The sequence below is a fragment of the Triticum aestivum genome, chromosome 5A (assembly GCF_018294505.1).
Source record: "Triticum aestivum cultivar Chinese Spring chromosome 5A, IWGSC CS RefSeq v2.1, whole genome shotgun sequence".
NCBI classification, from domain to species: domain Eukaryota; kingdom Viridiplantae; phylum Streptophyta; class Magnoliopsida; order Poales; family Poaceae; genus Triticum; species Triticum aestivum.
The window spans coordinates 141,165,267-141,177,822 of NC_057806.1; positions in this window are offsets into that span (position 1 = coordinate 141,165,267).

The following is a 12,556-nucleotide window of genomic DNA, read 5'->3' on the forward strand; positions in this document are numbered from 1 at the left end:
ATGTCTTTTATTCATGCTATAACTGTATTATCTGGAAATCGTAATACACGTGTGAATACTTAGACCACAATATGTCCCTGGTGAGCCTCTAGTTGACCAGCTCGTTGTGATCAACAGATAGTCATTGTTTCCTGACTATGGACATTGGATGTCGTTGATAACGGGATCACATCATTAGGAGAATGATGTGATGGACAAGACCCATTCTTAAGCATAGCATAAAAGATCGTGTAGTTCGTTTTGCTAGAGCTTTGCCAGTGTCAAGTATCTCTTCCTTCGACCATGAGATCGTGTAACTCCCGGATACCGTAAGAGTGCCTTGGGTGTATCAAACGTCACAACGTAACTGGGTGACTATAAAGGTGCATTACAGGTATCTCCGAAAGTAGCTGTTGGGTTGACACGGATCGAGACTGGGATTTGTCACTCCGTATGACGGAGAGGTATCTCTGGGCCCACTCGGTAATGCATCATCATAATGAGCTCAATGTGACCAAGGTGTTGGACACGGGATCATGCATTACGGTACGAGTAAAGTGACTTGCCGGTAACGAGACTGAACAAGGTATTGGGATACCGACGATCGAGTCTCGGGCAAGTAACGTACCGATTGACAAAGGGAATTGCATACAGGGTTTGATCGAATCCTCGACATAGTGGTTCATCCGATGACAACATCGAGGAGCATGTGGGAGCCATCATGGGTATCCAGATCCCGCTGTTGGTTATTGACTGAGAGCGTCTCGGTCATGTCTGCATGTCTCCCGAACCCGTAGGGTCTACACACTTAAGGTTCGGTGACGCTAGGGTTATTAGGAAGACTAGTATGTGACTACCGAATGTTGTTCGGAGTCCCGGATGGGATCCTGGACGTCACGAGGAGATCCGGAATGGTCCGGAGGTAAAGATTTATATATGGGAAGTTGTCAAACGGACACCGGGAAGTTTCGGGGTCATACCGGTATTGTACCGGGGCCACCGGAAGGGTTCCGGGGGTCCACCGGGAGGGGCCACCCCTCCCGGGGGGGCACATGGGCTGCGTGGGGCAGGGAGCCAGCCCCTGGTGGGCTGGCCGCACCCCCTCCCTTGGGCCCATGCGCCTAGGGTTGAGGGGGAACCCTAGAGGGGGCGCCCCCCTTGACTTGGGGGGCAAGCCACCCTCTCCCCTCCCCCCTAGGCCGCCGCACCCCCCCCCCCCTAGATTGGTTCTAGGGGGCCGGCCCCCTTCTCCCTTCCCCCTATAAATAGAGGGGTGAGGGGAGGGCAGCCGCACCACCCTCCAAGGTGCAGCCCTCCCCTCCCCAACACCTCTCCTCCTCCGTTGTGCGCTTGGCGAAGCCCTGTCGGAGTACTGCCTCTCCACCATCACCACGCCGTCGTGCTGCCGGTGGAGCTGTCTTCCTCAACCTCTCCTTCCCCCTTGCTGGATCAAGAAGGAGGAGACGTCTCCCGTCCCGTACGTGTGTTGAACGCGGAGGTGCTGTCCGTTCAGCACTTGGTCATCGGTGATTCGAATCACGTCGAGTACGACTACATCATCACCTTGCAAGCTTCTGCACGCGATCTACAAGTGGTATGTAGATGCAAACTCTCTCCCTTGACTCGTTGCTTAGATGAACTCATAGATGGATCTTGGTGAAACCGTAGGAAAAATTTTAATTTTCTGCAACGTTCCCCAACAGGATTCCTCCCCTTGGCCGCACCCCCCTAGGAGATTAGATCTCCTAGGGCCGGCGCCCCCCCTTGGCCCTCCTATATATAGTTGGGGAGATGGAGGACTTCTTACCTTGATCTTTTGGTGCCTCCCTCTCCCTCTCCAACACCTCCTCCTCCTCCATAGTGCTCGGCGAAGCCCTGCCGAAGTACTGCAGCTCCATCACCACCACGCCGTCGTGCTGCTGCTGGAGCCATCTCCCTCAACCTCTCCTTCCCCCTTGCTGGATCAAGAAGAAGGAGACGTGGTTGTTCCGTACGTGTGTTGAACACGGAGGTGCCGTCCGTTCGGTGCTATGATCTTCGGTGATTCGAATCACGTTGAGTACGACTCCCTCATCCCCGTTCTTTGAACGCTTCCGCTCGCGATCTACAAGGTACGTAGATGCATCTAATAACTCGTTGCTAGATGAACTCCTAGATGGATCTTGGTGAAACCGTAGGAAATTTTTTGTTTTCTGCAACGTTCCCCAACAGTGGCATCATGAGCTAGGTCTATGCGTAGTTCTTCTTGCGCGAGTAGAACACAATTTGTTGTGGGCGTAGATGTTGTCAACTTTCTTGCCGCTACTAGTCTTATCTTGCTTCAACGGTATTGTGGGATGAAGCGGCCCGGACCGACCTTACACGTACGCTTACGTGAGACCGGTTCCACCGACTAACATGCACAAGTTGCATAAGGTGGCTGGCGGGTGTCTATCTCTCCCACTTTAGTTGGAGCGGATTCGATGAAAAGGGTCCTTATGAAGGGTAAATAGAAGTTGACAAATCACGTTGTGGCTTTCACGTAGGTAAGAAAACGTTCTTGCTAGAACCCTAATTCAGCCACGTAAAACTTGCAACAACAATTAGAGGACGTCTAACTTGTTTTTGCAGCAAGTGCTTTGTGATATGATATGGCCAAAGTTGTGATGAATGATGAATGATATATATGTGATGTATGAGATGTTCATGCTACTGTAATAGGAATCACGACTTGCATGTCCATGAGTATGACAACCGGCAGGAGCCATAGGAGTTGTCTTTATTTTTTGTATGACCTGCGTGTCATTGAGAAACGCCATGTAAATTACTTTACTTTATTGCTAAACACGTTAGCCATAGTAGTAGAAGTAATAGTTGGCGAGCAACTTCATGGAGACACAATGATGGAGATCATGATGATGGAGATCATGGTGTCAAGCCGGTGACAAGATAATCATGGAGCCCCAAGATGGAGATCAAAGGAGCTATGTGATATTGGCCATATCATGTCACTATTATTATTTGATTGCATGTGATGTTTATCATGTTTTTGCATCTTGTTTACTTAGAATGACGGTAGTAAATAAGATGATCCCTCATAATAATTTCAAGAAGTGTTCCCCCTAACTGTGCACCGTTGCGACAGTTCGTTCGTTTCTAAGCATCATGTGATGATCGGGTGTGATAGATTCCAACGTTCGCATACAACGGGTGTAAGACAGATTTACACATGCAAACACTTAGGTTGACTTGACGAGCCTAGCATGTACAGACATGGCCTCGGAACACAGAAGACTGAAAGGTCGAGCATGAGTCGTATAGAAGATACGATCAACATGAAGATGTTCACCGATGTTGACTAGTCCGTCTCACGTGATGATCGGACACGGCCTAGTTGACTCGGGTCATGTTATACTTAGATGACTAGAAGAGGGATGTCTATCTAAGTGGGAGTTCATTGAATAATTTGATTAGATGAACTTAATTATCATGAACTTAGTCTAAAATATTTACAATATGTCTTGTAGATCAAATGGCCAACGTAGTCCTCAACTTCAACGCGTTCCTAGAGAAAACCAAGCTGAAAGACGATGGCAGCAACTACACGGACTGGGTCCGGAACCTGAGGATCATCCTCATAGCTGCCAAGAAAGATTATGTCCTACAAGCACCGCTGGGTGACGCACCTGTTCTCCCTGCAGAACAAGACGTTATGAACGCTTGGCAGGCACGTACCGATGACTACTCCCTCGTTCAGTGCGGCATACTTTACAGCTTAGAGCCGGGGCTCCAAAAGCGTTTTGAGAGACATGGAGCATATGAGATGTTCGAAGAGCTGAAAATGGTTTTTCAAGATCATGCCCGGGTCGAGAGATATGAAGTCTCCGACAAATTCTTCAGCTGTAAGATGGAGGAAAATAGTTCTGTTAGTGAGCACATACTCACTATGTCTGGGTTACATAACCGCTTGACTCAGCTGGGAGTTAATCTCCCGGATGACGCGGTCATTGACAGAATCCTCCAGTCGCTTCCACCAAGCTACAAGAGCTTTGTAATGAACTTCAATATGCAGGGGATGGAAAAGACCATTCCTGAAGTATTTGCTTTGCTGAAATCAGCAGAGGTAGAAGTCAAGAAGGAACATCAAGTGTTGATGGTGAATAAAACCACTAAGTTCAAGAAGGGCAAGGGTAAAAAGAACTTCAAGAAGGACAGCAAGGGAGTTGCCGCGCCCGGCAAACAAGCTGCCGGGAAGAAGCCAAAGAATGGACCCAAGCCCGAGACTGAGTGCTTTTATTGCAAGGAAAATGGTCACTGGAAGCGGAACTGCCCCAAATACTTAGCGGACAAGAAGGCCGGCAAAACAAAAGGTATATGTGATATACATGTAATTGATGTGTACCTTACCAGTACTCGTAGTAGCTCCTGGGTATTTGATACCGGTGCAGTTGCTCACATTTGTAACTCAAAGCAGGAGCTGCGGAATAAGCGGAGACTGGTAAAGGACGAGGTGACGATGCGCGTCGGGAATGGTTCCAAGGTCAATGTGATCACGGTCGGCACGCTACCTCTACATTTACCTACGGGATTAGTTTTAAACCTCAATAATTGTTATTTAGTGCCAGCTTTGAGCATGAACATTGTATCGGGATCTCGTTTAATTCGAGATGGCTACTCATTTAAATCCGAGAATAATGGTTGTTCTATTTATATGAGAGATATGTTTTATGGTCATGCTCCGATGGTGAATGGTTTATTCTTCCTCGAACGTAATGCTACACATGTTCATAGTGTGAAAACCAAAAGATGTAAGGTTGATAACGATAGTCCCACATACTTGTGGCACTGCCGCCTTGGTCACATAGGTGTCAAACGCATGAAGAAGCTCCATGCAGATGGACTTTTAGAGTCTCTTGATTATGAATCATTTGACACGTGCGAACCATGCCTCATGGGTAAAATGACCAAGACTCCGTTCTCAGAAACAATGGAGCGAGCAACCAACTTATTGGAAATCATACATACTGATGTGTGCGGTCCAATGAGTGTTGAGGCTCGGTGTGGCTATCGTTATGTTCTCACCCTCATTGATGACTTGAGTAGATATGGGTATATCTACTTAATGAAACACAAGTCTGAAACCTTTGAAAAGTTCAAGGAATTTCAGAGTGAGGTTGAGAATCAACGTGACAGGAAAATCAAGTTTCTACGATCAGATCGTGGAGGAGAATACTTGAGTCAGGAATTTGGCACACACTTAAGAAAATGTGGAATAGTTTCACAACTCACGCCGCCTGGAACACCTCAGCGTAATGGTGTGTCTGAACGTCGTAATCGCACTCTATTAAGATATGGTGCGATCTATGATGTCTCTTACCGATTTACCGCTATCTTTTTGGGGCTATGCTTTAGAGACTGCCGCATTCACTTTAAATAGGGCTCCGTCGAAATCCGTTGAGACGACACCGTATGAATTATGGTTTGGGAAGAAACCTAAGCTGTCGTTTCTAAAAGTTTGGGGATGCGATGCTTATGTCAAGAAACTTCAACCTGAAAAGCTCGAACCCAAGTCGGAAAAATGCGTCTTCATAGGATACCCTAAAGAAACTATTGGGTATACCTTCTACCTCAGATCCGAAGGCAAGATCTTTGTTGCCAAGAATGGATCCTTTCTAGAGAAAGAGTTTCTCTCGAAAGAAGTAAGTGGGAGGAAAGTAGAACTTGATGAAGTATTACCTCTTGAACCGGAAAATGGCGCAACTCAAGAAAATGTTCCTGAGGTGCCTGCACCGACTAGAGAGGAAGTTAATGATAATGATCAAGATACTTCTGATCAAGCTCCTACTGAAATTCGAAGGTCCACAAGGACACGTTCCGCACCAGAGTGGTACGGCAACCCTGTCTTAGAAATCATGTTGTTAGACAACAGTGAACCTTTGAACTATGAAGAAGCGATGGCGGGCCCGGATTCCGACAAATGGCTAGAAGCCATGAAATCCGAGATAGGATCCATGTATGAAAACGAAGTATGGACTTTGACTGACTTTCCCGTAGAGCGGCGAGCCATAGAAAATAAATGGATCTTTAAGAAGAAGACAGACGCGGATGGTAATGTGACCATCTATAAAGCTCGGCTTGTCGCTAAGGGTTATCGACAAGTTCAAGGGGTTGACTACGATGAGACTTTCTCACCGGTAGCGAAGCTAAAGTCAGTCCAAATCATGTTAGCAATTGTCGCATTCTATGATTATGAAATATGGCAAATGGACGTCAAAACGGCATTCCTTAATGGTTTCCTTAAGGAAGAATTGTATATGATGCAGCCGGAAGGTTTTGTCAATCCTAAGAATGCTAACAAGGTGTGCAAGCTCCAACGCTCGATTTATGGGCTGGTGCAAGCATCTCGGAGTTGGAACATTCGCTTTGATGAGATGATCAAAGCGTTTGGGTTTACGCAGACTTATGGAGAAGCCTGCGTTTACAAGAAAGTGAGTGGGAGCTCTGTAGCATTTCTCATATTATATGTAGATGACATACTTTTAATGGGAAATGATATAGAACTCTTGGACAGCATAAAGGCCTACTTGAATAAAAGTTTTTCAATGAAGGACCTTGGAGAAGCTGCTTATATATTAGGAATCAAGATCTATAAAGATAGATCGAGACGCCTCATAGGTCTTTCACAAAGCACATACCTTGATAAGATATTGAAGAAGTTCAATATGGATCAGTCTAAGAAGGGGTTCTTGCCTGTGCTGCAAGGTGTGAAATTGAGCTCAGCTCAATGTCCGACCACGGCAGAAGATATAGAAGAGATGAGTGTCATCCCCTATGCCTCAGCCATAGGTTCTATTATGTATGCCATGCTGTGTACCAGACCTGATGTAAATCTTGCCGTAATTTTGGTAGGAAGGTACCAAAGTAATCCCGGCAAGGAACACTGGACAGCGGTCAAGAATATCCTGAAGTACCTGAAAAGGACTAAGGAAATGTTTCTCGTTTATGGAGGTGACGAAGAGCTCGTCGTAAAGGGTTACGTCGACGCTAGCTTCGACACAGATCTGGATGACTCTAAGTCTCAAACCGGATACGTGTATATTTTGAATGGTGGGGCAGTAAGCTGGTGCAGTTGCAAGCAGAGCGTCGTGGCGGGATCTACATGTGAAGCGGAGTACATGGCAGCCTCGGAGGCAGCACATGAAGCAATTTGGGTGAAGGAGTTCATCACCGACCTAGGAGTCATACCCAATGCGTCGGGGCCAATCAAACTCTTCTGTGACAACACTGGAGCTATTGCACTTGCCAAGGAGCCCAGGTTTCACAAGAAGACAAGGCACATCAAGCGTCGCTTCAACTCCATTCGTGAAAATATTCAAGATGGAGACATAGATATTTGTAAAGTACATACGGCCCTGAATGTAGTAGATCCGTTGACTAAACCTCTCCCTAGAGAAAAACATGATCAACACCAGAATTCCATGGGTGTTCGATTCATCATAATGTAACTAGATTATTGACTCTAGTGCAAGTGGGAGACTGTTGGAAATATGCCCTAGAGGCAATAATAAAAGCATTATTATTATATTTCCTTGTTCATGATAATTGTCTTTATTCATGCTATAATTGTGTTATCCGGAAATCGTAATACATGTTTGAATAACAGACACCAACATGTCCCTAGTAAGCCTCTAGTTGACTAGCTCATTGATCAACAGATAGTCATGGTTTCCTGACTATGGACATTGGATGTCATTGATAACGAGATCACATCATTAGGAGAATAATGTGATGGACAAGACCCAATCCTAAACATAGCACAAGATCGTATAGTTCGTTTGCTAGAGTTTTTCCAATGTCAAGTATCCTTTCCTTAGACCATGAGATCGTGTAACTCCCGGATACCGTAGGAGTGCTTTGGGTATACCAAACGTCACAACGTAACTGGGTGACTATAAAGGTAGACTACGGGTATCTCTGAAAGTATCTGTTGGGTTGACACGGATCAAGACTGGGATTTGTCACTCCGTATGACGGAGAGGTATCACTGGGCCCACTCGGTAATGCATCATCATAATGAGCTCAAAGTGACCAAGTGTCTGGTCACGGGATCATGCATTGCGGTACGAGTAAAGTGACTTGCCGGCAACGAGATTGAACGAGGTATTGGGATACCGACGATCGAATCTCGGGCAAGTAACATACCGATTGACAAAGGGAATTGCATACGGGGTTGCTTGAATCCTCGACGTCGTGGTTCATCCGATGAGATCATCGTGGAGCATGTGGGAGCCAACATGGGTATCCAGATCCCGCTGTTGGTTATTGACTAGAGAGTCGTCTCGGTCATGTCTACATGTCTCCCGAACCTGTAGGCTCTACACACTTAAGGTTCGGTGACGCTAGGGTTGTAGGGATATGTATATGCAGTAACCTGAATGTTTCGGAGTCCCGGATGAGATCCCGGATGTCACGAGGAGTTCCGGAATGGTCCGGAGGTAAAGAATTATATATAGGAAGTGCTATTTCGGCCATCGGGACAAGTTTCGGGGTCATCGGTATTGTACCGGGACCACCGGAAGGGTCCCGGGGGTCCATCGGGTGGGGCCACCTGTCCCGGGGGGCCACATGGGCTGTAGGGGGTGCGCCTTGGCCTACATGGGTCAAGGGCACCAGCCCCAAGAGGCCCATGCGCCTAGGGTTTCAAGGAGGAAGAGTCCTACGAGGGGAAGGCACCTCCTAGGTGCCTTGGGGAGGAGGGATTCCTCCCCTTGGCCGCACCCCCCCTAGGAGATTAGATCTCCTAGGGCCGGCGCCCCCCCCCCCTTGGCCCTCCTATATATAGTGGGGGAGATGGAGGACTTCTTACCTTGATCTTTTGGTGCCTCCCTCTCCCTCTCCAACACCTCCTCCTCCTCCATAGTGCTTGGCGAAGCCCTGCCGGAGTACTGCAGCTCCATCACCACCACGCCGTCATGCTGCTGCTGGAGCCATCTCCCTCAACCTCTCCTTCCCCCTTGCTGGATCAATAAGAAGGAGACGTGGCTGTTCCGTACGTGTGTTGAACGCGGAGGTGCCGTCCGTTCGGTGCTAGGATCTTCGGTGATTCGAATCACGTTGAGTACGACTCCCTCATCCCCATTCTTTGAATGCTTCCGCTCGCGATCTACAAGGCATCTAATCACTCATTGCTAGATGAACTCCTAGATGGATCTTGATGAAACCGTAGGAAAATTTTTGTTTTCTGCAACGTTCCCCAACAGGTGCCCCATCTTACCATAAGCCAGTCCAAGTAGGCCAGCCTGGGGGCCCTTAGGTCGGTTGTGACCTAGGCTAAAGAACTCGGCCCATGGGCCCTACAACAAGATGGACCCGGAGGATTTGGAGTACAAGACAAGGTGGCCGACGTCCTGGAGGATTCCTCCAGCCAACTAGGATCATGTAACCCTATACCTCAAACCCATATAAGTCGGGGCTATAGGTTAGTCAACAAGAGACATAACCTAGAGTTGCTACTCAATCCCTTGATAATTTAACTCCTATACACAAGCAAAGTAGGGTTTTATCTCCTCCGCGAGGGCCTGAACCCGGGTAAATCCTTCCATGTTTCCCATGCGATCTAATCGCCTGGCCTAAGGGCATCTCCAGCCGTTGGCCCCCCCAGGACGCATAAAAATCGAGTCGACAATACAATCGGCGCTGGGGGCGGTTTTGCGCCCAGTCGTCGCCCCCAGCTCGCCCCCAGGCGCCGAAATTGGCCCACTTTGCAGCCCAATTTCGGCGAATAAACGGTCCATATGGGCGAGAATAGGCACATATTCGGCGTGGTTTCACCGTGTCTCGGCGTTCAATTATCAACACAATTATTTCTTATCACATATTTCATCACAGAAAAATCAAATACTTCAAAAAATAGTACAACAACAAATAGTTCAATACAAATTATATAGTTCAACAAATAAAAACTCGTATTTCATCACACGGCGTCCCCCTTGAGCCTCCATAGGTGCTCAATCAGATCTTTCTGCAGTTGATGATGCAGCTGTGGGTCTCAGATCTCCTGACGCATACTGAGATAGGCAGTCCAAGTTGTCGGTAGCTGGTGATCAACTTCGGCTAGAGGACCCTGCCTTAGTATGGTTCAGTGTCAAACATCGGGTCTTCTTGCTCGCTCTCGATGATCATGTTGTGCAAGATGACATAGCAAGTCATGATCTCCCACATTTGATCTTTCGACCAGGTCTGAGCGGGGTATCAAACAACAGCGAATCGAGATTGGAGCACACCAAATGCCCGCTCGACATCCTTCCGGCAAGCCTCCTGAACTTTCGCAAACCAGGCGTTCTTGCCTCCTGGCACAGGGTTTGAGATCGTCTTCACAAATGTCGACCATCTCGGATAGATACCATCTGCTAGGTAGTACCCCTTGTTGTATTGGTGCCCATTGATCTCGAAGTTCACCGGAGGAGAATGACCCTCAACGAGCTTGGCAAAAACAGGAGAGCACTGCAGCACGTTGATGTCATTGTGAGTTCCTGGCATACCAAAGGAGTGCCAAATCCAGAGGTCCTGTGTGGCTACCGCCTCAAGCACCACACTGCAACCGCCTTTGGCGCCTTTGTACATCCCCTGCCAACCAAATGGGCAATTCTTTCATTTCCAATGCATGCAGTCGATGCTTCCAAGCATCCCAAGAAATCCTCTTGCTGCATTCTGGGCTAGGATCCGAGCAGTGTCTTCCGCATTGGGTGTTCTCAAGTATTGTGGCCCAAACACTGCCAGCACTGCCCGACAGAATTGTAGAAACACTCTATGCTGGTGACTCGACCATGCGCCCATAGTCGTCGAGTGAATCATTGGGAGCTCCATATGCAAGCATCCTCATCGTTGTCGTGCACTTCTGGATGGAGGTGAATCCAGGAGCGCCAGTGCAATCCATCTTGCACTTGAAGTAGTTGTCGAACTCTTGGATGGAATTCACAATCCTGAGGAAGAGCTTTCGGCTCATCCGATAATGGCGCCGAAATGTTCTCTCGCCATGAAATGGAGCATCGGCGAAGTAGTTGGAGTAGAGCATGCAGTAGCCTTGGAGACGATGCCGGTTCTTTGCTTTCACCCGCCCCGGCGCCGAGCCACCTCGCCGCGGCTTTTCATTGCTCGCCAGCAGCTGGGCGAGGGCGGCGAGCACCATCAGATGCTCTTCTTCCTGGACGTCGGCCGCGGCTTCCTCCTCCAGCAGCGCGGCGAGCTCTTCCTCGTCATCCGAGTCCATCGCCGAGACAGGCAAAACGCCGAACACCTTGCGCTCGGTGGGCGTGCACCCGCCGTTAAACCGCGCCTCCGCGGCCGGAAACGGCGGTCGGAAACGCCCAGCTGCTGTGGGAGGGGCTGCCGCGGCGAAGCGCTGCTATTTCCCGGCGGGGAATGGCTATCTAGCGGAGTAGGGCGGCGGCCGTCGCCGGGATATAGCTAGTGGTGGCCGAGGGCGCGGGGGGTGCGAGGCGAGTCGGGGGAAGAAAACCTTGACTTTTTCCCTGTCGGTGTGGGTCAGGCGTGCTTTTCCCTAGCGCCGGAGCCCAGAACTGCTCCCCAGCGCGCCGAGTTCGGCCTGTGACCGCCGGGCGGAAAAAAGGTCCGAGCCGGCGATTTTCGGCGTCCTGGGGGTGCGACTGTGCCGTTTTTTCGGCGCCGGCGCCGAAAAAGTGACCTGGGGGGGCCTGTTGGGGACGCGGCTGGAGATGCCCTAAAATACCCTATCGAACAATTTGCCGGAAAAATACTCCGATAACAACCCAGAAACCAACAGAATCAATCCAGCGGGGTTAGTTGGATAGAACCATCTCATGTGTGATCGTTCGGCACAACGTCTAGCTAATGATTTTAGCTACCGATGTCTCAGTGAGGGTAGGCATGCAAAAACTCTACGCTGGATAGCTACCTGACTAAACATCCGCCTCCAATTTTGAGCTTATGATGTTTCAGATAAAGTAGCCAAACATTTCGGCGACTTTCCGGACAGTTCGACTTGCACATGAAATGTTTATTTTCACTATTTCTTTTCGCACCAAAGTATAAGGTTTGGTTAGGCTTATTTTGATTTGGACTTTTTTGGGTATGAATGGAATGGAATGATTATTTTGAGCTAAGCAAATATTTCGCGAAACCCTTTGATCCTCTCTTAGTAATGAGGATCCCTATAACTCAAGAATAAAGTGAAAAGCTTGGCTTCTCGTCGTTGTTGCACATTTCTTGAGTCATAATCATTTTGGGGGTCTATGATCCACACACGAATTACCATAGGGACTAAAACATGTGTATTAACTTAGCAAACATCATTAGTCTCCTATAAATATATTGTCATCAATATCAAAATATGATTAAGGGCGTGAGTGCACTTTAAATTGTGCCAACTATCTGCACCATGGAAAAAAATTACAGCGTCCATCTATGCTTGCACTTGCAACTCAATCTCTTTATTTTCATGCAAGTTATCTCATTTTTGGTGCTATACTTGTCATGCTTGCTTGAATTGAAATATGATCAACTAGCCTCCCTTGCTCTAAAATTGTGAAACCTAAAACTAGGTAGATTTTTTGTGATA